The sequence below is a fragment of the Eulemur rufifrons genome, chromosome 30 (genome assembly GCF_041146395.1).
Source record: "Eulemur rufifrons isolate Redbay chromosome 30, OSU_ERuf_1, whole genome shotgun sequence".
Lineage (NCBI taxonomy): Eukaryota > Metazoa > Chordata > Mammalia > Primates > Lemuridae > Eulemur > Eulemur rufifrons.
This window is the reverse complement of record NC_091012.1, coordinates 1,947,718-1,973,699: the sequence shown is the minus strand read 5'-3', so window position 1 is coordinate 1,973,699 and position 25,982 is coordinate 1,947,718.

Below are 25,982 nucleotides of genomic sequence, written 5' to 3'. Positions count from 1 at the left end.
AAAAATAGGCAACACCAAGTCAGCTGCTCCTCAGCATAGCTATGTCCATCGCAGCCATTTTGGGTTTCTGGAGGCACAAACAAAGGTTCTCACAATTATGGTGAAACGCTGAACATCTGCAAATAATTTTCAACGTAGTGGTTAATTGAAAAGCTCTGCAGCATACTTCTTGGAACAAGGCAGTTACCTGTTCCCACGCAAACAGGAGTATAGAGAACCATGGTGGATTTCCAGCTGATGAAGTAAAGTAATATTAAAGGAACGGGATGACCATGGGGATCATCGTTAATTCTCTGAAACAGAATCCGCCCTTTTCACCTGCCAAACACATGCCCACTTCTCCTCTCTGGGGATAATAAAAACTAACCAGCGAACTGACAGAGGGCCTGACGCCCCCATCCACATCGATCACACACACACAAAAAAAACCGTACCCTCCAGCTACTAATTGTAATGCTAACTTGCAAAATTTCCCTGCATTTTAAAACAATGGAAAAATGGTGGTGGGATGATACTTAGAAGAATGGCTTCTTGTCAGTCTCCACTAACAAAAATAGGCAACACCAAGTCAGCTACTCCTCAGCATAGCTATGTCCATCGCAGCCATCTTGGGTTTCAGGAGGCACAAACAAACGTTATCACAATTATGGTGAAACGCTGAACACCTGCAAATAATTTTCAACGTAGTGGTTAATTGAAAAGCTCTGCGGCATACTTCTTCGAACAAGCCAGTTACCTGTTCCCACGCAAAGAGGAGTATATAGAACCATGGTGGATTTCCAGCTGATGAAGTAAAGGATTATTAAAGGAACGGGATGACCATGGGGATCATCGTTAATTCTCTGAAACAGAATCCGCCCTTTTCACTTGGCAAACACATGCCCACTTCTCCTCTCTGGGGATAATAAAAACCAACCGGGGAACTGACAGAGGGCCTGACCCCCCCCACAACAACAGCGACCACACACAAAAAAAAAACAAACCGTACCCTCCAGCTACTAATTATAATGCTATCTTGCAAAATTTCCCTGCATTTTAAAACAATGGAAAAATGGTGGTGGGATCATACTTAGAAGAATGGCTTCTTGTCTGTCTCCACTAACAAAAATAGGCAACACCAAGTCAGCTACTCCTCAGCATAGTTATGTCCGTCACAGCCTTCTTGGGTTTCAGGAGGGACATACAAACTTTATCAAAATTATGGTGAAACGCTGAAAACCTGCAAATAATTTTCAACGTACTGGTTAATTTGAAAACTCTCCAGCATAATTCTTGGAAGAAGCCAGGTACCTGTGCCCACGCATAGAGGAGTATATAGAAACATGGTGGAATCCCAGCTGATGAAGCAAAGGATTCTTAAAGGAATGAGATGACCATGCGGATCCTGTTTAATTCTCTGAAACAGAATCCGCACTTTTCACCTGCCAAACACACGCCCACTACTCTTCTCTGGGGATAATAAAAACAAACCAGCGATCTGACGGAGGGCCTGAACACCATCCTGACCGACCCCACAAAACAAAACGTACCCTCCAGCAACTAAGTATAATGCCAATTTGCAAAATTTCCCTGCATTTTTAAACAATGGAGAAATGATGGTGGAATGATACTTAGAAGAATGGCTTCTTGTCAGTCTCCACTGACAAAAATAGGCAAAACCCAGTCAGCTACGCCTCAGCATAGTTATGTCCGTAGCAGCCATATTTGGTTTCAGTAGGCACATACACACGTTATCACAATTATGGTGAACCGCTGAAAACCTGCAAAGGATTGTCAACATACTGGTTAATTGAAAAGCTCTGAGGCATAATTCTTGGAACAAGGCCGTTACCTGTTCCCACGCAAAGAGGAGTATAGAGAACCATGGTGGATTTCCAGCTGATGAAGTAAAGGATTATTAAAGGAACGGGATGACCATGGGGATCATCGTTAATTCTCTGAAACAGAATCCGCCCTTTTCACCTGCCAAACACATGCCCACTTCTCCTCTCTATGGATAATAAAAACTAACCAGCGAACTGACAGAGGGCCTGACCCCCCCATCCACATCGACCACACACACAAAAAAAACCGTACCCTCCAGCTACTAATTATAATGCTAACTTGCAAAAGTTCCCTGCATTTTAAAACAATGGAAAAATGGTGGTGGGATCATACTTAGAAAAATGGCTTCTTGTCTGTCTCCACTAACAAAAATAGGCAACACCAAGTCAGCTACTCCTCAGCATAGTTATGTCCGTCGCAGCCTTCTTGGGTTTCAGGAGTGACATACAAACGTTATCAAAATTATGGTGAAACGCTGACCACCTGCAAAAATTTTCAAGGTACTGGTTAATTTGAAAACTCTCCAGCATAATTCTTGGAACAAGCCAGGTACCTGTGCCCACGCATAGAGGAGTATATAGAAACATGGTGGAATCCCAGCTGATGAAGCAAAGGATTCTTAAAGGAATGAGATGACCATGCGGATCCTGTTTAATTCTCTGAAACAGAATCCGCCCTTTTCACCTGCCAAACACATGCCCACTTCTCCTCTCTGGGGATAATAAAAACTAACCAGCGAACTGACAGAGGGCCTGACCCCCACCATCCACATCGACGACACAAAAAAAAAAAAACGTACCCTCCAGCTACTAATTATAATGCTAACTTGGAAAATTTCCCTGCATTTTAAAACAATGGAAAAATGGTGGTGGGATGAGACTTAGAAGAATGGCTTCTTGTCAGTCTCCACTAACAAAAATAGGCAACACAAAGTAAGCTACTCCTCAGCATAGTTATGTCCGTCGCACCCTTCTTGGGTTTCAGGAGGCACAAACAAACGTTATCACAATTATGGTGAAACGATGAACACCTGCAAATAATTTTCAACGTACTGGTTAATTTGAAAACTCTCCCGAATAATTCTTGGAACAAGCTAGGTACCTGTGTCCACGCATAGAGGAGTATATAGAAACATGGTGGAATCCCAGCCGATGAAGCAAAGGATTCTTAAAGGAATAAGATGACCATGCGGATCCTGTTTAATTCTCTGAAACAGAATCCGCACTTTTCACCTGCCAAACACATGCCCACTACTCTTCTCTGGGGATAATAAAAACAAACCAGCGATCTGACAGAGGGCCTGAACACCCATCCTGACCGACCCCACAAAACAAAAAAGTACCCTCCAGCTACTAATTATAATGCCAATTTGCAAAATTTCCCTGCATTTTTAAACAATGGAGAAATGATGGTGGGATGATACTTAGAAGAATGGCTTCTTGTCAGTCTCCACTGACAAAAATAGGCAACACCAAGTCAGCTACGCCTCAGCATAGTTATGTCCGTAGCAGCCATATTTGGTTTCAGTAGGCACATACACACGTTATCACAATTATGGTGAAACGCTGAAAACCTGCAAAGGATTGTCAACATACTGGTTAATTGAAAAGCTCTGAGGCATACTTCTTGGAACTAGCCAGTTTCCTGTGCCTACGCATAGAGAAGTATATAGTACCATGGTGGATTCCCAACTCATGAAGCAAAGGATTCTTAAAGGAACGGGATTACCATGCGGATCCTGTTTAATTCTCTGAAACAGATCCGCAATTTTCACCTGCCATACTAATACCCACTTCTCCTCTCTGGGGATAATAAAAACAAACCAGCGAACTGACAGAGGGCCTGACCAACACATCCACACCGACCCCACATGAAAAAAAATAAAACAACAATGTAGCCTCCAGCTACTAATTATAATGCTAACTTGCAAATCTTTCCTGCATTTTTAAACAATGGAAAAATGATGGTGAGATGATACTTAGAAGAATGGATTCTTGTCAGTCTCCACTAACAAAAATAGGCAACACCAAGTCAGCTACGCCTCAGCATAGTTATGTCCGTCGCAGCCTTCTTGGGTTTCAGGAGGCACAAACAAACGATATCACAATTATGGTGAAACGCTGAACACCTGCAAATAATTTTCAACGTAGTGGTTAATTGAAAAGCTCTGCGGCATACTTCTTGGAACAAGCCAGTTACCTGTTCCCACGCAAAGAGGAGTATATAGAACCATGGTGGATTTCCAGCTGATGAAGTAAAGGATTATTAAAGGAACGGGATGACCATGGGGATCATCGTTAATTCTCTGAAACAGAATCCGCCCTTTTCACCTGCCAAACACATGCCCACTACTCCTCTCTGGGGATAATAAAAATTAACCAGCGAACTGACAGAGGGCCTTACCCCCCCCATCCACATCGACCACACAAAAAAAAAAACCGTACCATTCAGCTACTAATTATAATGCTAACTTGCAAAATTTCCCTGCATTTTAAAACAATGGAAAAATGGTGGTGGGATGATACTTAGAAGAATGGCTTCTTGTCTGTCTCCACTAACAAAAATAGGCAACACCAAGTCAGCTACTCCTCAGCATAGTTATGTCCGTCGCAGCCTTCTTGGGTTTCAGGAGGCACATACAAACGTTAGCAAAATTATGGTGAAACGCTGAACACCTGCAAATAATTTTCAACGTACTGGCTAATTTGAAAACTCTCCAGCATACTTCTTGGTACAAGCCAGGTACCTGTTTCCATGCAAAGAGGTGTATATAGAACCATACTGGAATCCCAGCTGATGAAGCAAAGGATTCTTAAAGGAATGAGATGACCATGCGGATCCTGTTTAATTCTCTGAAACAGAATCCGCACTTTTCACCTGCCAAACACATGCCCACTACTCTTCTCTGGGGATAATAAAAACAAACCAGCGATCTGACAGAGGGCCTGAACACCCATCCTGACCGACCCCACAAAACAAAAAAGTACCCTCCAGCTACTAATTATAATGCCAATTTGCAAAATTTCCCTGCATTTTTAAACAATGGAGAAATGATGGTGGGATGATACTTAGAAGAATGGCTTCTTGTCAGTCTCCACTGACAAAAATAGGCAACACCCAGTCAGCTACGCCTCAGCATAGTTATGTCCGTAGCAGCCATATTTGGTTTCAGTAGGCACATACACACGTTATCACAATTATGGTGAACCGCTGAAAACCTGCAAAGGATTGTCAACATACTGGTTAATTGAAAAGCTCTGAGGCATACTTCTTGGAACTAGCCAGTTTCCTGTGCCCACGCATAGAGAAGTATATAGAACCATGGTGGATTCCCAGGTCATGAAGCAAAGGATTCTTAAAGGAACGGGATTACCATGCGGATCCTGTTTAATTCTCTGAAACAGAATCCGCCCTTTTGACCTGCCAAACACATGCCCACTTCTCCTCTCTGGGGATAATAAAAACAAACCAGCGAACTGACAGAGGGCCTGACCAACACATCCACACCGATCCCACAGGAAAAAAAAAAAAAAAACACCGTAGCCTCCACCTACTAATTATAATGCTAACTTGCAAAATTTCCCTGCATTTTAACACAATGGAAAAATGGTGGTGGGATGATACTTAGAAGAATGGCTTCTTCTCAGTCTCCACTAACACAAATAGGCAACACCAAGTCACCTACGCCTCAGCATAGTTATGTCCGTCGCAGCCTTCTTGGGTTTCAGGAGGCACAAACAAACTTTATCACAATTATGGTGAAACGCTGAACACCTGCAAATAATTTTCAACGTACTGGTTAATTGAAAAGCTCTGCGGCATACTTCTTGGAACAAGCTAGTTACCTGTTCCCACGCAAACAGGAGTATATAGAACCATGGTGGATTTCCAGCTGATGAAGTAAAGGATTATTAAAGGAATGGGATGACCATGGGGATCATCGTTAATTCTCTGAAACAGAATCCGCCCTTTTCACCTGCCAAACACATGCCCACTTCTCCTCTCTGGGGATAATAAAAACTAACCAGCGAACTGACAGAGGGCCTGAACCCCCCATCCACATCGACCACACACACAAAAAAATCCGAACCCTCCAGCTGCTAATTATAATGCTAACTTGCAAAATTTCCCTGCATTTTAAAACCATGGAAAAATGGTGGTGGGATGATACTTAGAAGAATGGCTTCTTGTCAGTCTCCACTAACAAAAATAGGCCACACCAAGTCAGCTACGCCTCAGCATAGTTATGTCCGTCGCAGCCTTCTTGGGTTTCAGGAGGCACAAACACACGTTATCACAATTATGGTGAAACGCTGAACACCTGCAAATAATTCTGAACGTAGTGGTTAATTGAAAAGCTCTGCGGCATACTTCTTGGAACAAGCCAGTTACCTGTTCCCACGCAAAGAGGAGTATATAGAACCATGGTGGATTTCCAGCTGATGAAGTAAAGGATTATTAAAGGAACGGGATGACCATGGGGATCATCGTTAATTCTCTCAAACAGAATCCGCCCTTTTCACCTGCCAAACACATGCCCACTTCTCCTCTCTGGGGATAATAAAAACTAACCAGCGAACTGACAGAGGGCCTGACACCCCCATCCACGTCGACGACACACACACAAAAAAAAACGTACCCTCCAGCTACTAATTATAATGCTAACTTGCAAAATTTCCCTGCATTTTAAAACAATGGAAAAATGGTGGTGGGATGATACTTAGAAGAATGGCTTCTTGTCAGTCTCCACTAACAAAAATAGGCAACACCAAGTCAGCTACTCCTCAGCATAGTTATGTCCGTCGCAGCCTTCTTGGGTTTCAGGAGGCACAAACACACGTTATCACAATTATGGTGAAACGCTGAACACCTGCAAATAATTTTCAACGTACTGGTTAATTGAAAAGCTCTGCGGCATACTTCTTGGAACAAGGCAGTTACCTGTTCCCACGCAAAGAGGAGTATATAGAAGCATGGTGGATTTCCAGCTGATGAAGTAAAGGATTATTAAAGGAACGGGATGACCATGGGGATCATCGTTAATTCTCTGAAACAGAATCCGCCCTTTTCACCTGCCAAACACATGTCCACTTCTCCTCTCTGGGGATAATAAAAACTAACCAGCGAACTGACAGAGGGCCTGACCCCCACCCCCATCCACATCGACCACACACACAAAACAAAAAAAACGTACCCTCCAGCTACTAATTATAATGCTAACTTGCAAAATTTCCCTGCATTATAAAACAATGGAAAAATGGTGGTGGGATGAGACTTAGAAGAATGGCTTCTTGTCAGTCTCCACTAACAAAAATAGGCAACACCAAGTCAGCTACTCCTCAGCATAGTTATCTCTGTCGCAGCCTTCTTGGGTTTCAGGAGGCACAAACAAACGTTATCACAATTATGGTGAAACGCTGAACACCTGCAAATAATTTTCAACGTACTGGTTAATTTGAAAACTCTCCAGCATAATTCTTGAAACAAGCCAGGTACCTGTGCCCACGCATAGAGGAGTATATAGAAACATGGTGGAATCCCAGCTGATGAAGCAAAGGATTCTTAAAGGAATGAGATGACCATGCGGATCCTGTTTAATTCTCTGAAACAGAATCCGCACTTTTCACCTGCCAAACACATGCCCACTACTCTTCTCTGGGGATAATAAAAACAAACCAGCGATCTGACAGAGGGCCCGAACAGCCATCCTGACCGACCCCACAAAACAAAAAAGTACCCTCCAGCTACTAATTATAATGCCAATTTGCAAAATTTCCCTGCATTTTTAAACAATGGAGAAATCATGGTGGGATGATACTTAGAAGAATGGCTTCTTGTCAGTCTCCACTGACAAAAATAGGCAACACCAAGTCAGCTACGCCTCAGCATAGTTATGTCCGTAGCAGCCATATTTGGTTTCAGTAGGCACATACACACGTTATCACAATTATGGTGAAACGCTGAAAACCTGCAAAGGATTGTCAACATACTGGTTAATTGAAAAGCTCTGAGGCATACTTCTTGGAGCAAGCCAGTTACCTGTTCCCAAGCAAAGAGGAGTATATAGAACCATGGTGGATTCCCAGCTCATGAAGCAAAGGATTCTTAAAGGAACAGGATTACCATGCGGATCCTGTTTAATTCTCTGAAACAGATCCGCAGTTTTCACCTTCCATACTAATACCCACTTCTCCTCTCTGGGGATAATAAAAACAAACCAGCGAACTGACAGAGGGCCTGACCAACGCTTCCACACCGACCCGACAGGAAAAAAAAAAAAAACACACCGTACCCTCCACCTACTAATTATAATGCTAACTTGCAAAATTTTCCTGCATTTTTAAATAATGGAAAAATGATGGTGAGATGATACTTACAAGAATGGATTCTAGTCTCACTCCACTAACAAAAATAGGCAAAACTAAGTCAGCTACGCCTCAGCATAGTTATGTCCGTCGCAGCCTTCTTGGGTTTCAGGAGGCACAAACAAAGGTTCTCACAATTATGGTGAAACGCTGAACACCTGCAAATAATTTTCAACGTAGTGGTTAATTGAAAAGCTCTGGGGCATACTTCTTGGAACAAGGCAGTTACCTGTTCCCACGCAAGGAGGAGTATAGAGAACCATGGTGGATATCCAGCTGATGAAGTAAAGGATTATTAAAGGAACGGGATGACCATGGGGATCATCGTTAATTCTCTGAAACAGAATCCGCCCTTTTCACCTGCCAAACACATGCCCACTTCTCCTCTCTATGGATAATAAAAACTAACCAGCGAACTGACAGAGGGCCTGACCCCCCCATCCACATCGACCACACACACAAAAAAAACCGTACCCTCCAGCTACTAATTATAATGCTAACTTGCAAAAGTTCCCTGCATTTTAAAACAATGGAAAAATGGTGGTGGGATCATACTTAGAAAAATGGCTTCTTGTCTGTCTCCACTAACAAAAATAGGCAACACCAAGTCAGCTACTCCTCAGCATAGTTATGTCCGTCGCAGCCTTCTTGGGTTTCAGGAGTGACATACAAACGTTATCAAAATTATGGTGAAACGCTGACCACCTGCAAAAATTTTCAAGGTACTGGTTAATTTGAAAACTCTCCAGCATAATTCTTGGAACAAGCCAGGTACCTGTGCCCACGCATAGAGGAGTATATAGAAACATGGTGGAATCCCAGCTGATGAAGCAAAGGATTCTTAAAGGAATGAGATGACCATGCGGATCCTGTTTAATTCTCTGAAACAGAATCCGCCCTTTTCACCTGCCAAACACATGCCCACTTCTCCTCTCTGGGGATAATAAAAACTAACCAGCGAACTGACAGAGGGCCTGACCCCCACCATCCACATCGACGACACAAAAAAAAAAAAACGTACCCTCCAGCTACTAATTATAATGCTAACTTGGAAAATTTCCCTGCATTTTAAAACAATGGAAAAATGGTGGTGGGATGAGACTTAGAAGAATGGCTTCTTGTCAGTCTCCACTAACAAAAATAGGCAACACAAAGTAAGCTACTCCTCAGCATAGTTATGTCCGTCGCACCCTTCTTGGGTTTCAGGAGGCACAAACAAACGTTATCACAATTATGGTGAAACGATGAACACCTGCAAATAATTTTCAACGTACTGGTTAATTTGAAAACTCTCCCGAATAATTCTTGGAACAAGCTAGGTACCTGTGTCCACGCATAGAGGAGTATATAGAAACATGGTGGAATCCCAGCCGATGAAGCAAAGGATTCTTAAAGGAATAAGATGACCATGCGGATCCTGTTTAATTCTCTGAAACAGAATCCGCACTTTTCACCTGCCAAACACATGCCCACTACTCTTCTCTGGGGATAATAAAAACAAACCAGCGATCTGACAGAGGGCCTGAACACCCATCCTGACCGACCCCACAAAACAAAAAAGTACCCTCCAGCTACTAATTATAATGCCAATTTGCAAAATTTCCCTGCATTTTTAAACAATGGAGAAATGATGGTGGGATGATACTTAGAAGAATGGCTTCTTGTCAGTCTCCACTGACAAAAATAGGCAACACCAAGTCAGCTACGCCTCAGCATAGTTATGTCCGTAGCAGCCATATTTGGTTTCAGTAGGCACATACACACGTTATCACAATTATGGTGAAACGCTGAAAACCTGCAAAGGATTGTCAACATACTGGTTAATTGAAAAGCTCTGAGGCATACTTCTTGGAACTAGCCAGTTTCCTGTGCCTACGCATAGAGAAGTATATAGTACCATGGTGGATTCCCAACTCATGAAGCAAAGGATTCTTAAAGGAACGGGATTACCATGCGGATCCTGTTTAATTCTCTGAAACAGATCCGCAATTTTCACCTGCCATACTAATACCCACTTCTCCTCTCTGGGGATAATAAAAACAAACCAGCGAACTGACAGAGGGCCTGACCAACACATCCACACCGACCCCACATGAAAAAAAATAAAACAACAATGTAGCCTCCAGCTACTAATTATAATGCTAACTTGCAAATCTTTCCTGCATTTTTAAACAATGGAAAAATGATGGTGAGATGATACTTAGAAGAATGGATTCTTGTCAGTCTCCACTAACAAAAATAGGCAACACCAAGTCAGCTACGCCTCAGCATAGTTATGTCCGTCGCAGCCTTCTTGGGTTTCAGGAGGCACAAACAAACGATATCACAATTATGGTGAAACGCTGAACACCTGCAAATAATTTTCAACGTAGTGGTTAATTGAAAAGCTCTGCGGCATACTTCTTGGAACAAGCCAGTTACCTGTTCCCACGCAAAGAGGAGTATATAGAACCATGGTGGATTTCCAGCTGATGAAGTAAAGGATTATTAAAGGAACGGGATGACCATGGGGATCATCGTTAATTCTCTGAAACAGAATCCGCCCTTTTCACCTGCCAAACACATGCCCACTACTCCTCTCTGGGGATAATAAAAATTAACCAGCGAACTGACAGAGGGCCTTACCCCCCCCATCCACATCGACCACACACAAAAAAAAACCGTACCATTCAGCTACTAATTATAATGCTAACTTGCAAAATTTCCCTGCATTTTAAAACAATGGAAAAATGGTGGTGGGATGATACTTAGAAGAATGGCTTCTTGTCTGTCTCCACTAACAAAAATAGGCAACACCAAGTCAGCTACTCCTCAGCATAGTTATGTCCGTCGCAGCCTTCTTGGGTTTCAGGAGGCACATACAAACGTTAGCAAAATTATGGTGAAACGCTGAACACCTGCAAATAATTTTCAACGTACTGGCTAATCTGAAAACTCTCCAGCATACTTCTTGGTACAAGCCAGGTACCTGTTTCCATGCAAAGAGGTGTATATAGAACCATACTGGAATCCCAGCTGATGAAGCAAAGGATTCTTAAAGGAATGAGATGACCATGCGGATCCTGTTTAATTCTCTGAAACAGAATCCGCACTTTTCACCTGCCAAACACATGCCCACTACTCTTCTCTGGGGATAATAAAAACAAACCAGCGATCTGACAGAGGGCCTGAACACCCATCCTGACCGACCCCACAAAACAAAAAAGTACCCTCCAGCTACTAATTATAATGCCAATTTGCAAAATTTCCCTGCATTTTTAAACAATGGAGAAATGATGGTGGGATGATACTTAGAAGAATGGCTTCTTGTCAGTCTCCACTGACAAAAATAGGCAACACCCAGTCAGCTACGCCTCAGCATAGTTATGTCCGTAGCAGCCATATTTGGTTTCAGTAGGCACATACACACGTTATCACAATTATGGTGAACCGCTGAAAACCTGCAAAGGATTGTCAACATACTGGTTAATTGAAAAGCTCTGAGGCATACTTCTTGGAACTAGCCAGTTTCCTGTGCCCACGCATAGAGAAGTATATAGAACCATGGTGGATTCCCAGGTCATGAAGCAAAGGATTCTTAAAGGAACGGGATTACCATGCGGATCCTGTTTAATTCTCTGAAACAGAATCCGCCCTTTTGACCTGCCAAACACATGCCCACTTCTCCTCTCTGGGGATAATAAAAACAAACCAGCGAACTGACAGAGGGCCTGACCAACACATCCACACCGATCCCACAGGAAAAAAAAAAAAAAAACACCGTAGCCTCCACCTACTAATTATAATGCTAACTTGCAAAATTTCCCTGCATTTTAACACAATGGAAAAATGGTGGTGGGATGATACTTAGAAGAATGGCTTCTTCTCAGTCTCCACTAACACAAATAGGCAACACCAAGTCACCTACGCCTCAGCATAGTTATGTCCGTCGCAGCCTTCTTGGGTTTCAGGAGGCACAAACAAACTTTATCACAATTATGGTGAAACGCTGAACACCTGCAAATAATTTTCAACGTACTGGTTAATTGAAAAGCTCTGCGGCATACTTCTTGGAACAAGCTAGTTACCTGTTCCCACGCAAACAGGAGTATATAGAACCATGGTGGATTTCCAGCTGATGAAGTAAAGGATTATTAAAGGAATGGGATGACCATGGGGATCATCGTTAATTCTCTGAAACAGAATCCGCCCTTTTCACCTGCCAAACACATGCCCACTTCTCCTCTCTGGGGATAATAAAAACTAACCAGCGAACTGACAGAGGGCCTGAACCCCCCATCCACATCGACCACACACACAAAAAAATCCGAACCCTCCAGCTGCTAATTATAATGCTAACTTGCAAAATTTCCCTGCATTTTAAAACCATGGAAAAATGGTGGTGGGATGATACTTAGAAGAATGGCTTCTTGTCAGTCTCCACTAACAAAAATAGGCCACACCAAGTCAGCTACGCCTCAGCATAGTTATGTCCGTCGCAGCCTTCTTGGGTTTCAGGAGGCACAAACACACGTTATCACAATTATGGTGAAACGCTGAACACCTGCAAATAATTCTGAACGTAGTGGTTAATTGAAAAGCTCTGCGGCATACTTCTTGGAACAAGCCAGTTACCTGTTCCCACGCAAAGAGGAGTATATAGAACCATGGTGGATTTCCAGCTGATGAAGTAAAGGATTATTAAAGGAACGGGATGACCATGGGGATCATCGTTAATTCTCTCAAACAGAATCCGCCCTTTTCACCTGCCAAACACATGCCCACTTCTCCTCTCTGGGGATAATAAAAACTAACCAGCGAACTGACAGAGGGCCTGACACCCCCATCCACGTCGACGACACACACACAAAAAAAAACGTACCCTCCAGCTACTAATTATAATGCTAACTTGCAAAATTTCCCTGCATTTTAAAACAATGGAAAAATGGTGGTGGGATGATACTTAGAAGAATGGCTTCTTGTCAGTCTCCACTAACAAAAATAGGCAACACCAAGTCAGCTACTCCTCAGCATAGTTATGTCCGTCGCAGCCTTCTTGGGTTTCAGGAGGCACAAACACACGTTATCACAATTATGGTGAAACGCTGAACACCTGCAAATAATTTTCAACGTACTGGTTAATTGAAAAGCTCTGCGGCATACTTCTTGGAACAAGGCAGTTACCTGTTCCCACGCAAAGAGGAGTATATAGAAGCATGGTGGATTTCCAGCTGATGAAGTAAAGGATTATTAAAGGAACGGGATGACCATGGGGATCATCGTTAATTCTCTGAAACAGAATCCGCCCTTTTCACCTGCCAAACACATGTCCACTTCTCCTCTCTGGGGATAATAAAAACTAACCAGCGAACTGACAGAGGGCCTGACCCCCACCCCCATCCACATCGACCACACACACAAAACAAAAAAAACGTACCCTCCAGCTACTAATTATAATGCTAACTTGCAAAATTTCCCTGCATTATAAAACAATGGAAAAATGGTGGTGGGATGAGACTTAGAAGAATGGCTTCTTGTCAGTCTCCACTAACAAAAATAGGCAACACCAAGTCAGCTACTCCTCAGCATAGTTATCTCTGTCGCAGCCTTCTTGGGTTTCAGGAGGCACAAACAAACGTTATCACAATTATGGTGAAACGCTGAACACCTGCAAATAATTTTCAACGTACTGGTTAATTTGAAAACTCTCCAGCATAATTCTTGAAACAAGCCAGGTACCTGTGCCCACGCATAGAGGAGTATATAGAAACATGGTGGAATCCCAGCTGATGAAGCAAAGGATTCTTAAAGGAATGAGATGACCATGCGGATCCTGTTTAATTCTCTGAAACAGAATCCGCACTTTTCACCTGCCAAACACATGCCCACTACTCTTCTCTGGGGATAATAAAAACAAACCAGCGATCTGACAGAGGGCCCGAACAGCCATCCTGACCGACCCCACAAAACAAAAAAGTACCCTCCAGCTACTAATTATAATGCCAATTTGCAAAATTTCCCTGCATTTTTAAACAATGGAGAAATCATGGTGGGATGATACTTAGAAGAATGGCTTCTTGTCAGTCTCCACTGACAAAAATAGGCAACACCAAGTCAGCTACGCCTCAGCATAGTTATGTCCGTAGCAGCCATATTTGGTTTCAGTAGGCACATACACACGTTATCACAATTATGGTGAAACGCTGAAAACCTGCAAAGGATTGTCAACATACTGGTTAATTGAAAAGCTCTGAGGCATACTTCTTGGAGCAAGCCAGTTACCTGTTCCCAAGCAAAGAGGAGTATATAGAACCATGGTGGATTCCCAGCTCATGAAGCAAAGGATTCTTAAAGGAACAGGATTACCATGCGGATCCTGTTTAATTCTCTGAAACAGATCCGCAGTTTTCACCTTCCATACTAATACCCACTTCTCCTCTCTGGGGATAATAAAAACAAACCAGCGAACTGACAGAGGGCCTGACCAACGCTTCCACACCGACCCGACAGGAAAAAAAAAAAAAACACACCGTACCCTCCACCTACTAATTATAATGCTAACTTGCAAAATTTTCCTGCATTTTTAAATAATGGAAAAATGATGGTGAGATGATACTTACAAGAATGGATTCTAGTCTCACTCCACTAACAAAAATAGGCAAAACTAAGTCAGCTACGCCTCAGCATAGTTATGTCCGTCGCAGCCTTCTTGGGTTTCAGGAGGCACAAACAAAGGTTCTCACAATTATGGTGAAATGCTGAACACCTGCAAATAATTTTCAACGTAGGGGTTAATTGAAAAGCTCTGCGGCATACTTCTTGGAACAAGCCAGTTACCTGTTCCCACGCAAAGAGGAGTATAGAGAACCATGGTGGTTTTCCAGCTGATGAAGTAAAGGATTATTAAAGGAAAGGGATGACCATGGGGATCATCGTTAATTCTCTGAAACAGAATCCGCCCTTTTCACCTGCCAAACATATGCCCACTTCTCCTCTCTGGGGATAATAAAAACTAACCAGTGAACTGACAGAAGGCCTGACCGCCCCCCCATCCACATTGACCACACACAAAAAAAAAAAACCGTACCCTCCAGCTACTAATTATAATGCTAAGTTGTAAAATTTCCCTGCATTTTAAAAAAATGGAAAAATCGTGGTGGGATGATACTAAGAAGAATGGCTTCTTGTCAGTCTCCACTAACAAAAATAGGCAACACCAAGTCAGCTACTCCTCAGCATAGTTATGTCCGTCGGAGCCTTCTTGCGTTTCAGGAGGCACAAACAAAGGTTCTCACAATTATGGTGAAACGCTGAACACCTGCAAATAATTTTCAACGTAGTGGTTAATTGAAAAGCTCTGCGGCATACTTCTTGGAACAAGGCAGTTACCTGTTCCCACGCAAAGAGGAGTATAGAGAACCATGGTGGATTTCCAGCTGATGAAGTAAAGGATTATTAAAGGAACGGGATGACCATGGGGAACATCGTTAATTCTCTGAAACAGAATCCGCCCTTTTCACCTGCCAAACACTTGCCCACTTCTCCTCTCTGGGGATAATAAAAACTAACCAGCGAACTGACAGAGGGCCTGACCCCCCCCCATCCACATCGACCACACACAAAAAAAAAACCGTACCCTCCAGCTACTAATTATAATGCTAACTTGCAAAATTTCCCTGCATTTTAAAACAATGGAAAAATGGCGATGGGATGATACTTAGAAGAATGGCTTCTTGTCAGTCTCCACTAACAAAAATAGGCAACACCAAATCAGCTACTCCTCAGCATAGTTATGTCCGTCGCAGCCTTCTTGCGTTTCAGGAGGGACATACAAACGTTATCAAAATTATGGTGAAACGCTGAAAACCTGCAAATAATTTTCAACGTACTGGTTAATTTGAAAACTCTCCAGCATAATTCTTGGAACAAGCCAGGTACCTGTGCCCACGCATAGAGGAGTATATAGAAACATGGTGGAATCCCAGCTGATGAAGCAAAGGATTCTTAAAGGAATGAGATGACCATGCGGATCCTGTTTAATTCTCTGAAACAGAATCCGCACTTTTCACCTGCCAAACACATGCCCACTACTCTTCTCTGGGGATAATAAAAACAAACCAGCGATCTGACAGAGGGCCTGAACACCCATCCTGACCGACCCCACAAAACAAAAAAGTACCCTCCAGCTACTAATTATAATGCCAATTTGCAAAATTTCCCTGCATTTTTAAACAATGGAGAAATGATGGTGGGATGATACTTAGAAGAATGTCTTCTTGTCAGTCTCCACTGACAAAAATAGGCAACACCAAGTCAGCTACGCCTCAGCATAGTTATGTCCATAGCAGCCATATTTGGTTTCAGTAGGCACATACACACGTTATCACAATTATGGTGAAACGCTGAAAACCTGCAAAGGATTGTCAACATACTGGTTAATTGAAAAGCTCTGAGGCATACTTCTTGGAACAAGCCAGTTACCTGTTCCCACGCAAAGAGGAGTATATAGAACCATGGTGGATTCCCAGCTCATGAAGCAAAGGATTCTTAAAGGAACGGGATTACCATGCGGATCCTGTTTAATTCTCTGAAACAGATCCGCAGTTTTCACCTGCCATACTAATACCCACTTCTCCTCTCTGGGGATAATAAAAACCAACCGGGGAACTGACAGAGGGCCTGACCAACACATCCACACCGATCCCACATGAATAAAAAAAAAAAAACACCGTAGCCTCCAGCTACTAATTATAATGCTAACTTGCAAAATTTTCCTGCATTTTTAAACAATGGAAAAATTATGGTGAGATGATACTTACAAGAATGGATTCTTGTCAGTCTCCACTAACAAAAATAGGCAAAACCAAGTCAGGTACGCCTCACCATAGTTATGTCCGTTGCAGCCTTCTTGGGTTTCAGGAGGCACAAACAAAGGTTCTCACAATTATGGTGAAACGCTGAACACCTGCAAATAATTTTCAATGTAGTGGTTAATTGAAAAGCTCTGCGGCATACTTCTTGGAACAAGCCAGTTACCTGTTCCCACGCAAACAGGAGTATATGGAACCATGGTGGATTTCCAGCTGATGAAGTAAAGGATTATTAAAGGAACAGGATGACCATGGGGATCATCGATAATTCTATGAAACAGAATCCGCCCTTTTCACCTGCCAAACACATGCCCACTTCTCCTCTCTTGGGATAATAAAAACTAACCAGCGAACTGACAGAGGGCCTGACCCCCACCATCCACATCGACCACACACAAAAATGAAAACGGTACCCTCCAGCTACTAATTATAATGCTAACTTGCAAAATTTCCCTGCATTTTAAAACAATGGAAAAATGGTGGTGGGATGATACTTAGAAGAATGGCTTCTTGTCAGTCTCCACTAACAAAAATAGGCAACACCAAGTCACCTACTCCTCAGCATAGTTATGTCCGTCGCAGCCTTCTTGGGTTTCAGGAGGCACAAACAAAGGTTCTGACAATTATGGTGAAACGGTGAACACCTGCAAATAATTTTCAACGTACTGGTTAATTGAAAAGCTCTGCGGCATACTTCTTGGAACAAGGCAGTTACCTGTTCCCACGCAAAGGGGAGTATATAGAACCATGATGGATTTCCAGCTGATGAAGTAAAGGATTATTAAAGGAACGGGATGACCATGGGGATCATCGTTAATTCTCTGAAACAGAATCCGCCCTTTTCATCTGCCAAACACATGCCCACTTCTCTTCTCTGGGGATAATAAAAACTAACCAGCGAACTGACAGAGGGCCTGACCCCCATCATCCACATCGACCACACAAAAAAAAAAAAACCGTACCCTCCAGCTACTAATTATAATGCTAACTTGCAAAATTTCCCTGCATTTTAAAACAATGGAAAAATGGTGGTGGGATGATACTTAGAAGAATGGCTTCTTGTCAGTCTCCACTAACAAAAATAGGCAACACCAAGTCAGCTACTCCTCAGCATAGTTATGTCCGTAGCAGCCTTCTAGGGTTTCAGGAGGCACAAACAAACGTTATCACAATTATGGTGAAAAGCTGAACACCTGCAAATAATTTTCAACGTAGTGGTTAATTGAAAAGCTCTGCGGCATACTTCTTGGAACAAGCCAGTTACCTGTTCCCACGCAAAGAGGAGTATATAGAACCATGGTGGATTTCCAGCTGATGAAGTAAAGGATTATTAAAGGAACGGGATGACCATGGGGATCATCGTTAATTCTCTGAAACAGAATCCGCCCTTTTCACCTGCCAAACACATGCCCACTTCTCCTCTCTGGGAATAATAAAAACTAACCAGCGAACTGACAGAGGGCCTGACCCCCCCCCCCCATCGACATCGACCACACACACACAAAAAAAAACCGTACCCTCCAGCTACTAATTATAATGCTAACTTGCAAAATTTCCCTGCATTTTAAAACAATGAAAAAATGGTGGTGGGATCATACTTAGAAGAATGGCTTCTTGTCTGTCTCCACTAACAAAAATAGGCCACACCAAGTCAGCTACTCCTCAGCATATTTATGTCCGTCGCAGCCTTCTTGGGTTTCAGGAGGGACATACAAACGTTATCAATATTATGATGAAACGCTGAAAACCTGCAAATAATTTTCAACGTACTGGTTAATTTGAAAACTCTCCAGCATAATTCTTGGAACAAGCCAGGTACCTGTGCCCACGCATAGAAGAGTATATAGAAACATGGTGGAATCCCAGCTGATGAAGCAAACGATTCTTAAAGGAATGAGATGACCATGCGGATCCTGTTTAATTCTCTGAAACAGAATCCGCATTTTCACCTGCCAAACACATGCCCACTATTCTTCTCTGGGGATAATAAAAACAAACCAGTGATCTGACAGAGGGCCTGAACACCCATCCTGACCGACCCCACAAAACAAAAAAGTACCCTCCAGCTACTAATTATAATGCCAATTTGCAAAATTTCCCTGCATTTTTAAACAATGGAGAAAGGATGGTGGGATGATACTTAGAAGAATGGCTTCTTGTCAGTCTCCACTGACAAAAATAGGCAACACCAAGTCAGCTACGCCTCAGCATAGTTATGTCCGTAGCAGCCATATTTGGTTTCAGTAGGCACATACACACGTTATGACAATTATGGTGAAACGCTGAAAACCTGCAAAGGATTGTGAACATACTGGTTAATTGAAAAGCTCTGACGCATACTTCTTGGAACTAGCCAGTTTCCTGTGCCCACGCATAGACAAGTATATAGAACCATGGTGGATTCCCAGCTCATGAAGCAAAGGATTCTTAAAGGAACGGGATTACCTTGCGGATCCTGTTTAATTCTCTGAAACAGATCCGCAGTTTTCACCTGCCATACTAATACCCACTTCTCCTCTCTGGGGATAATAAAAAGCAACCGGGGAACTGGCAGAGGGCCTGACCAACACATCCACACCGACCCCACAGGAAAAAAAAAAAAAAAAAAAAAACACCGTAGCCTCCAGCTACTAATTATAATGCTAACTTGCAAAATTTCCCTGCATTTTAAAACAATGGAAAAATGGTGGTGGGATGATACTTAGAAGAATGACTTCTTGTCAGTCCCCACTAACAAAAATAGGCAACACCAAGTCAGCTAATCCTCAGCGTAGTTATGTCCGTCGCAGCCTTCTTGCGTTTCAGGAGGCACAAACACACGTTATCACAATTATGGTGAAACGCTGAACACCTGCAAATAATTTTCAACGTAGTGCTTAATTGAAAAGGTCTGCGGCATACTTCTTGGAACAAGGCAGTTACCTGTTCCCACGCAAAGAGGAGTATACAGAACCATGGTGGATTTCCAGCTGATGAAGTAAAGGATTATTAAAGGAACGGGATGACCATGGGGATCATCGTTAATTCTCTGAAACAGAATCCGCCCTTTTCACCTGCCAAACACATGCCCACTTCTCCTCTCTGGGGATAATAAAAACTAACCAGCGAACTGACAGAGGGCCTGACCCCCACCATCCACATCGACCACAAAAAAAAAAAAAAAAACCGTACCCTCCAGCTACTAATTATAATGCTAACTTTCAAAATTTCCCTGCATTTTAAAACAATGGAAAAATGGTGGTGAGATGATACTTAGAAGAATGGCTTCTTGTCAGTCTCCACTAACAAAAATAGGCAACACCAAGTCAGCTACTCCTCAGCATAGTTATGTCCGTCGCAGCCTTCTAGGGTTTCAGGAGGCACAAACAAAGGTTCTCACAATTATGGTAAAACCCTGAACACCTGCAAATAATTTTCAACGTAGTGGTTAATTGAAAAGCTCTGCGGCATACTTCTTGGAACAAGCCAGTTACCTGTTCCCACGCAAAGAGGAGTATAGAGAACCATGGTGGATTTCCAGCTGATGAAGTAAAGGATTATTAAAGGAACAGGATGACCATGGGGATCATCGTTAATAATCTGAAACAGAATCCGCCCTTTTCACCTGCCAAACACATGCCCACTTCTCCTCTCTGGGGATAATAAAAACTAACCAGCGAACTGACAGAGGGCCTGACCCCCCCATCCACATCGACCACACACCAAAAAAAAAAAAAAACCGTACCCTCCAGCTACTAATTATAATGCTAACTTGCAAAATTTCCCTGCATTTTAAAACAATGGAAAAATGGTGGTGGGATGATACTTAGAAGAATGGCTTCTTGTCAGTCTCCACTGACAAATATAGGCAACACCAAGTCAGCTACGCCTCAGCATAGTTATGTCCGTAGCAGCCATATTTGGTTTCAGTAGGCACATACACACGTTATCACAATTATGGTGAAACGCTGAAAACCTGCAAAGGATTGTCAACATACAGGATAATTGAAAAGCTCTGAGGCATACTTCTTGGAACAAGCCAGTTACCTGTTCCCACGCAAAGAGGAGTATATAGAACCATGGTGGATTCCCAGCTCATGAAGCAAAGGATTCTTAAAGGAACGGGATTACCATGCGGTTCCTGTTTAATTCTCTGAAACAGATCCGCAGTTTTCACCTGCCATACTAATACCCACTTCTCCTCTCTGGGGATAATAAAAACAAACCAGCGAACTGACAGAGGACCTGATCAAGAAATCCACACGGACCCCACAGGAAAAAAAAAAAAACACCGTAGCCTCCAGCAACTAATTATAATGCTAACTTGCAAAATTTTCGTGCATTTTTAAACAATGGAAAACTGATGGTGAGATGATACTTAGAAGAATGGATTATTGTCAGTCTCCTCTAACAAAAATATGCAAAACCAAGTCAGCTACGCCTCAGCATAGTTATGTCCGTCGCAGCCTTCTTGGGTTTCAGGAGGCACAAACAAACCTTATCACAATTATGGTGAAACGCTGAACACCTGCAAATAATTTTCAACGTACTGGTTAATTGAAAAGCTCTGCAGCATACTTCCTGTAACAAGCCAGTCACTTGTTCCCACGCAAAGAGGAGTATATAGAACCATGGTGGATTTCCAGCTGATGAAGTAAAGGAATATTAAAGAAACGGGATGACCATGGGGATCATCGTTAATTCTCTGAAACAGAATCCGCCCTTTTCACCTGCCAAACACATGCCCACTTCTCCTCTCTGGGGATAATAAAAACTAACCAGCGAACTGACAGAGGGCCTGACCCTCACCATCCACATCGACCACACACAAAAAAAAAAAACCGTACCCTCCAGCTACTAATTATAATGCTAACTTGCAAAATTTCCCTGCATTTTAAAACAATGGAAAAATGGTGGTGGGATGACACTTAGAAGAATGGCTTCTTGTCAGTCTCCCCTAACAAAAATAGGCAACACCAAGTCAGCTACTCCTCAGCATAGTTATGTCCGTCGCAGCCTTCTTGGGTTTCAGGAGGCACAAACAAAGGTTCTCACAATTATGGTGAAACGCTGAACACCTGCAAATAATTTTCAACGTAGTGGTTAATTGAAAAGCTCTGCGGCATACTTCTTGGAACAAGGCAGTTACCTGTTCCCACGCAAACAGGAGTATAGAAAACCATGGTGGATTTCCAGCTGATGAAGTAAAGGATTATTAAAGGAACGGGATGACCATGGGGATCATCGTTAATTCTCTGAAACAGATTCCGCCCTTTTCACCTGCCAAACACATGCCCACTTCTCCTCTCTGGGGATAATAAAAACTAACCAGCGAACTGACAGAGGGCCTGACCCCCCCCATCCACATCGACCACACACAAAAAAAAAACCGTACCCTCCAGCTACTAATTATAATGCTAACTTGCAAAATTTCCCTGCATTTTAAAACAATGGAAAAATGGTGGTGGGATGAGACTTAGAAGAATGGCTTCTGGTCAGTCTCCACTAACAAAAATAGGCAACACCAAGTCAGCTACTCCTCAGCATAGTTATGTCCGTCGCAGCCTTCTTGGGTTTCAGGAGGCACAAACAAAGGTTCTCACAATTATGGTGAAACGCTGAACACCTGCAAATAATTTTCAACGTAGTGGTTAATTGAAAAACTCTGCGGCATACTTCTTGGAACAAGCCAGTTACCTGTTCCCACGCAAAGAGGAGTATAGAGAACCATGGTGGATTTCCAGCTGATGAAGTAAAGGATTATTAAAGGAACGGGATGACCATGGGGATCATCGTTAATTCTCTGAAACAGAATCCGCCCTTTTCACCTGCCAAACACATGCCCACTTCTCCTCTCTGGGGATAATAAAAACTAACCAGCGAACTGACAGTGGGCCTGACCCCCCCATCCACATCGACCACACAAAAAAAAAATAACCGTACCCTCCAGCTACTAATTATAATGCTAACTTGAAAAATTTCCCTGCATTTTAAAACAATGGAAAAATGGTGGTGGGATGATACTTAGAAGAATGGCTTCTAGTCAGTCTCCACTAACAAAAATAGGCAACACCAAGTCAGCTACTCCTCAGCATAGTTATGTCCGTCGCAGCCTTCTTGGGTTTCAGGAGGCACAAACACACGTTATCACAATTATGGTGAAACGCTGAACACTTGCAAATAATTTTCAACGTAGTGGTTAATTGAAAAGCTCTGCGGCATACTTCTTGGAACAAGGCAGTTACCTGTTCCCACGCAAACAGGAGTATATAGAACCATGGTGGATTTCCAGCTGATGAAGTAAAGGATTATTAAAGGAACGGGATGACCATGGGGATCATCATTAATTCTGTGAAACAGAATCCACCCTTTTCACCTGCCAAACACATGCCCACTTCTCCTCTCTGGGGATAATAAAAACTAACCAGCGAACTGACAGAGGGCCTGACCCCCCCATCCACATCGACCACACACACAAAAAAACAACCGTACCCTCCAGCTACTAATTATAATGCTAACTTGCAAAATTTCCCTGCATTTTAAAACAATGGAAAAATAGTGGTGGGATGATACTTAGAAGAATGGCTTCTTGTCAGTCTCCACTAACAAAAATAGGCAACACCAAGTCAGCTACTCCTCAGCAGAGCTATGTCCATCGCAGCCTTCTTGGGTTTCTGGAGGCACAAACAAAGGTTCTCACAATTATGGTAAAACGCTGAACACCTGCAAATAATTTTCAACGTAGTGGTTAATTGAAAAGCTCTGCGACATACTTCTTGGAACAAGGCAGTTACCTGTTCCCACGCAAAGAGGAGTATATAGAACCATGGTGGATTTCCAGCTGATGAAGTAAAGGATTATTAAAGGAACGGGATGACCATGGGGATCATCGTTAATTCTCTGAAACAGAATCCGCCCTTTTCACCTGCCAAACACATGCCCACTTCTCCTCTCTGGGGATAATAAAAACTAACCAGCGAACTGACAGAGGGCCTGACCCCCCCACCCATCCACATCGACCACACACACACAAAAAAACCGTACCCTCCAGCTACTAATTATAATGCTAACTTGCAAAATTTCCCTGCATTTTAAAACAATGGAAAAATGGTGGTGGGATCATACTTAGAAGAATGGCTTCTTGTCTGTCTACACTAACAAAAATAGGCAACACCAAGTCAGCTACTCCTCAGCATAGTTATTTCCGTCGCAGCCTTCTTGGGTTTCAGGAGGGACATACAAACGTTATCAAAATTATGGTGAAACGCTGAAAACCTGCAAATAATTTTCAACGTACTGGTTAATTTGAAAACTCTCCAGCATACTTCTTGGAACAAGCCAGGTACCTGTGCCCTCGCATAGAGGAGTATATAGAAACATGGTGGAATCCCAGCTGATGAAGCAAAGGATTCTTAAAGGAATGAGATGACCATGCGGATCCTGTTTAATTCTCTGAAACAGAATCCGCACTTTTCACCTGCCAAACACATGCCCACTACTCTTCTCTGGGGATAATAAAAACAAACCAGCGATCTCACAGAGGGCCTGAACACCCATCCTGACCGACCCCACAAAACAAAAAACTACCCTCCAGCTACTAATTATAATGCCAATTTGCAAAATTTCCCTGCATTTTTAAAAAATGGAGAAATGATGGTGGGATGATACTTAGAAGAATGGGTTCTTGTCAGTCTCCACTGACAAAAATAGGCAACACCAAGTCAGCTACGCCTCAGCATAGTTATGTCCGTAGCAGCCATATTTGGTTTCAGTAGGCTCATACACACGTTATCACAATTATGGTGAAACGCTGAAAACCTGCAAAGGATTGTCAACATACTGGTTAATTGAAAAGCTCTGAGGCATACTTCTTGGAACTAGCCAGTTTCCTGTGCCCACGCATAGAGAAGTATATAGAACCATGGTGGATTCCCAGCTCATGAAGCAAAGGATTCTTAAAGGAACGGGATTACCATGCGGATCCTGTTTAATTCTCTGAAACAGATCCGCAGTTTTCACCTGCCATGCTAATAACCACTTCTCCTCTCTGGGGATAATAAAAACCAACCGGGGAACTGACAGAGGGCCTGACCAACACATCCACACCGACCCCACAGGAAAAAAAAAAAAAAAAAAACACCGTAGCCTCCAGCTACTAATTATAATGCTAACTTGCAAAATTTTCCTGCATTTTTAAACAATGGAAAAATGATGGTGAGATGATACTTACAAGAATGGATTCTTGTCAGTCTCCACTAACAAAAATAGGCAAAACCAAGTCAGCTACGCCTTAGCATAGTTATGTCCGTCTCAGCCTTCTTGGGTTTCAGGAGGCACAAACAAAGGTTCTCACAATTATGGTGAAACGCTGAACACCTGCAAATAATTTTCAACGTACTGGTTAATTGAAAAGCTCTGCGGCATACTTCTTGGAACAAGCCAGTTACCTGTTCCCACGCAAAGAGGAGTATAGAGAACCATGGTGGATTTCCAGCTGATGAAGTAAAGGATTATTAAAGGAACGGGATGACCATGGGGATCATCGTTAATTCTCTAAAACAGAATCCGCCCTTTTCACCTGCCAAACACATGCCCACTTCTCCTCTCTGGGGATAATAAAAACTAACCAGCGAACTGACAGAGGGCCTGACCCCCACCATCCACATCGACCACACACACAAAAAAAACCGTACCCTCCAGCTACTAATTATAATGCTAACTTGCAAAATTTCCGTGCATTTTAAAACAATGGAAAAATGGTGGTGGGATGATACTTAGAAGAATGGCTTCTTGTCAGTCTCCACTAACAAAAATAGGCAACACCAAGTCAGCTACTCCTCAGCATAGTTATGTCCGTCGCAGCCTTCTTGGGTTTCAGGACGCACAAACAAAGGTTCTCACAATTATGGTGAAACGCTGAACACCTGAAAATAATTTTCAACGTAGTGGTTAATTGAACAGCTCT